This window comes from Orycteropus afer, unplaced genomic scaffold (assembly GCF_000298275.1).
Source record: "Orycteropus afer afer isolate SDZICR_OR568_19922 unplaced genomic scaffold, OryAfe1.0 scaffold00185, whole genome shotgun sequence".
Taxonomy (NCBI): domain Eukaryota; kingdom Metazoa; phylum Chordata; class Mammalia; order Tubulidentata; family Orycteropodidae; genus Orycteropus; species Orycteropus afer.
This window is the reverse complement of record NW_006921772.1, coordinates 2,556,150-2,560,906: the sequence shown is the minus strand read 5'-3', so window position 1 is coordinate 2,560,906 and position 4,757 is coordinate 2,556,150.

Here is a 4,757-nt window from a genome sequence, read left to right as displayed (position 1 = left end):
AAACATGAAAACAATGCCATTGAAAATAACTACCCACAAGATGAAGTACTTAGGGATAACTAACTTGAGCCACAAAGTCTTACAAAAATAAAACTACAAAACTCTAATACAACAACAGAGAACTACAAAAAAGTAAGAATATACCATGCCCAGAGACAGGATGATTTAACAATGTGAAAATGTCGCTACTATCCAAAGTGATCTACAGATATACTGCAATCCCAATCCAGATTCCATCATCATTTTTTAAAAGATGGAAAATCTAATAACCAATTTTATATGGAAAGGAAAGATACTACAGTAAATCAAAGTACTACTAAAGAAGAACAAACTAAATGACTTCACACTTCTCAATCTCAAAACCTAGTATATAGCCATGGTAGTCAAAACAGTCACTGGTACAGACACATAGACCAATGGAATAGAACTGAGATCTCAGAAGCAAATCAATCCACCTGTGAAAAGCTGATCTTTGACAAAGAGCAAAAATCCATTAAGTGGGGAAGAGATAATTTCTTTAACAAATGGTGCTGGCAACACTGGATATTCACTCACAGAAAAATGAAGCAGGATCCATATCTCTCACCATACACAAAAAGTAACTCAAGATGGAACATAGACTTAAATATAAAACCTAAAACCATAAAGATCATGAAAGAAAGAATAAAGGCAAATTTAGGATCCCTAACATATAGTGTGTTAGGCTGGGTTCCAAAGGAAACAAAACCAGTCAAGCTTATATATACATATAGAGAAAGAGAAATTTATCTTAGGAAAATGACTCACACACTTATAGAAGCTGGCAAGTCCCAAGTTCTTGGATCAAACATCAAGCTGGAGGCTTTTCTCGACTCACGCAGCTGCAGGGGCTGACAAGCTCAAGGTTGGCAGGCAGTATACTGGCTGTTGACTCCAACGAATGATGAATCCAAGATCTCCAGGCCGAATGGTGGATTGTTTGCTCACAGACAGCTATAAGCAGCACAACAGGATCCTAATAGACAGAAGAGTGTCTCTTATCCCAGGCTGTCCAAAAATATATTGGAAGCAGGCCACACCTAGGGAAACTCCCTTTCAATGGATTGGCTGCTCAAAAAGTATTCATCCAATCCCATCACAGAACAACCCACATTACAATTGCCTAAACCACACAGAATTGTGGTCCAGCCAACTTGACACACAGCTCCAACTATCACAGTCCACTCCTTGTCAACTTGGCAGTTGTACATGTCTTCTTAGACATATATAATCTCTAAATAAGAACAACTATAAAGTCATATTTGCACCTAACATGATATGCTAACACACATATAACTGAAAAGCATTAACCTTATTTACATTTCATAGCTCATAACAGATGGAAACAAAAATATTTCATGCACATATACAAGAAAGAAATAAAATAATCAGTCCTCGTTTCTGGAACTGCTCATGTGGTTGTAGGTGATATTCAGAACTACCTTCTTTCACACCCATTCCGTATTTCCCTGGCCCTCAGCAAGCACCTTAGGTGGTCATGGGTCTTTGCTGGTGGGGTGACCCAAACCTTCATTCCTGAAGGGTCTGGGCCATTAGCAGTCATATAGGAATTGGGTTACTGTAATTTTCCATCGACTTTAATCACAGGGCATGGTAGTACTAAGTGATGTCCTAAAGAATCTCCTGTATTCCAGACATATTCTTCTTTACCTCCATTATGCAATGTCAATCAACTTTCCCCTTGGTAATCAGGATCTGTCACACCAGATAGTATAGTAATGCCCTGCATTGTCTGTTGATCCAGAAGCATGAGGAAGCCACAATGGCCAGGTGGCATTCTTAACTTCCAGTTCAATGCAGTCAGTATTGTGTCTCCAGGTGGGAATGTTCCTCCTTTTGGGACTAAGATCTCCAGACCTGCACCACATACAATAGTATGGACAAGAAGTAAAAATATTTTGAGTGGGTCACTAGGGGTAATAGTGAGTGCTACCACTCCCATTTCCACCCCTTGGTTCCTGGACTTCTGAATCCTGGCTATTAGAGAAACAGCACCATATACTGAACGCTAGTTTAGAGCATATACAGCCTCCTGGAGAACATTGCCCCAACTCTTCAAGGTATTGCCACCTAGCTGGCACCGTAATTGTGTTTTTAGTAGGCCATTCCATCGTTCTATCAAGCCAGCTAATTCTGGATGATGGGGAACATAATACCAGTGAATTCCATGAGCACAGGTCCATTCCTGCACTTCATTTGCTGTGAAGTGAGTCCCTTAATCCAAAATAATGCTGTGTGGGATACCATGACAGTGGAGAAGGGATTCTGTAAGTCCACAGATGGTGGTGTGTGTAGGGAAGGCAAATTCATAATAAGTATTTCAGTAAGAACAAAATGCTGTCTGTCCTTTCCATGATGGAAGTGGTCCAATGTAATCAATCTGCCAGCAGGTTGCTGTCTGAGCAACCTGAGGAATGGTTCCATATCATGGACTCAGTGTTGGTCTCTGCTACTGGAGATTGGGCACTCAGCAGTGGCAGTAGCCATATCAGCCTTGGTAAGTGGAAGTCTATGTTGCTGAGCCCATACATAACCTTCATGCTTGCCACCATGGCCACTTTGTTCATAAGCCCATTGAGCAATGAGAGGAGTTGTTGTTGTTGTTGGTAAGTGCCATCGAGAATGGCACAGCAGAATGAAACACCACCCGGTCCTGAGCCAGCTCCACTATTCTTGCTACACTTGAGCCCATTGCCACTGCCACCATGTAAATCCACCTCATTGAGGGCTTTCCCCTCTTTCGTTGACCCTCCACCTTACCAAGCATGACATCCTTCTCTAGGGAAGGGTCCCTTCCGACAACATGACCAAAGTTCGTGAGACGAAGTCTAGCCATTCTCTCCTCCAAGGAGCACTAACCCCAGGACAGACCTGTTAGTTCTTTTAGCAGTCCATGGTACTGCCAGCATTCTTCACTAACACCACAGCTCAAAAGCAATGACTCTTACTTGGTTTTCCTTATTCTTTGTCCACCTCTCACATGCATATGTGGCGATTGAAAATATCATGGCTTGTGTCAGGTGCACCTTAGTCCTCAAGGATACATTTCTGCTCTTCTCTTCAGCACTTGAAAGAGATTCTTTGCAGCCAACTTGCCCAGTGTTATACGTCGTCTGATGTCCTGACTGCTGCTTCCATTGGCATCAATTATAGACCCAAGCAGTGTGAAGTTTTGACAATTTCAATCTTTTCTCTATTTATCGTAATGCTGCTTATAAGTCCAGTTGTGAGGATTTTTTTTTTTTTATATTGAGATGTAAACTATATTGCAGACTGTATTTTTCAATCCTCATCAGTAAGTACTTCAAGTCATCCTCGCTTTCAGCAAACAAAGTAGTGTCATCAGCGTATTGCAGATTGCTAATGTTTCTTCCTCCAATCCTGATGTCATGTTTTTCTTCATATAGTCCAGCTCCTTGGATTATTTGCTCAGCATACAGATTGGATAAGTATGGGGAATGGATACAACCCTGACACACTCATTTCCTGATTTTAAACCATGCAATGTTCCCTTTTTTTGTTACAATGACAGCCTCCTCATCTATGTACAGGTTCCTCATGACTACAATTAAGTGTTCTGGAATTCCCATTCTTCTCAATGTTATCCATAATTTGTTATGATCTACACAATCAAACTTTGGCACAGTCAATAAAACATAAGTAAACATCTTTCTGGTATTCTTTACTTTGAGCCAAGATCCATCTGACATCAGCAATGATATCCCTCATTCCACATCCTCTTCTGAATCCAGCCTGCACCTCTAGAAGTTCTCTTTCAATATATTGCTGCAATCATTTTTGAATTATCTTCAGTAAGATTTTACTTGCGTGTAAGATTAATGATATTGTTCGATAATTTCCACATTCTGTGTGATCACCTTTCTTTGGAATAGGTACAACTATGGATCTCTTCCAGTTAGTTGGCTAAGTAGCTGTCTTCCAAATCTCTTGGCATAACCAAGTGAGTGCCTCCAGTGGAGCATCCGTATGTTGAAACATCTTAATGGGTATTCAGTCAATTCTTGGAGCCTTGTTCTTCACAAATTCACTCAGCGCAGCTTTGACCTCTTCTCTCAATATCATTGGTTCTTGAACATATGCCACCTCATGAAATGGATGAACATCTACCAGTTCTCTTTGATATAGTGATTCTGTGTATTCCTTCCATCTTCTTTTGGTGCTTCCTGCATCATTCGATATTTTGCCCATAGAATCTTTCAATATTGCAACTTGAAGCTTAAATTTTTCCCTTAGTTCTTTCATCTTGAGAAATGCTGAACATGTTCTTCCCTTTTGGTTTTCTAATTCTAAGTCTTTGTACATTTCATTATAGTAATTTGGCTTTGTCTTCTCGAGCTGCTCTTTGAAATCTTCGGTTCAACTCTTTTATTTTGTCATTTCTTCCATTTGCTTTAGCTACTCTTCCCTCAAGGGCAAGTTTCAGAGTCTCTTCTGACATCCATTTTGGTCTTTTCTCTCTTTCTCATCTTTTTAATGACCTCTTGCTTTCTTTGTGGATGATGCTCTTGATGTCATCCAACAAATCTTCAGGTTTCTGGTTATTGGTGTTCAATGCATCAAATCTATTCATTAGATAGTCTCTAAACTCAGGAGGGATGTATTCAATCATATTTTGGCTCTCATGGACTTGTTTTAATTGTCTTCAACTTCAAGTTGAACTTGCATATGAGCAGTTGATGGTCTGTTCCACAATCAGC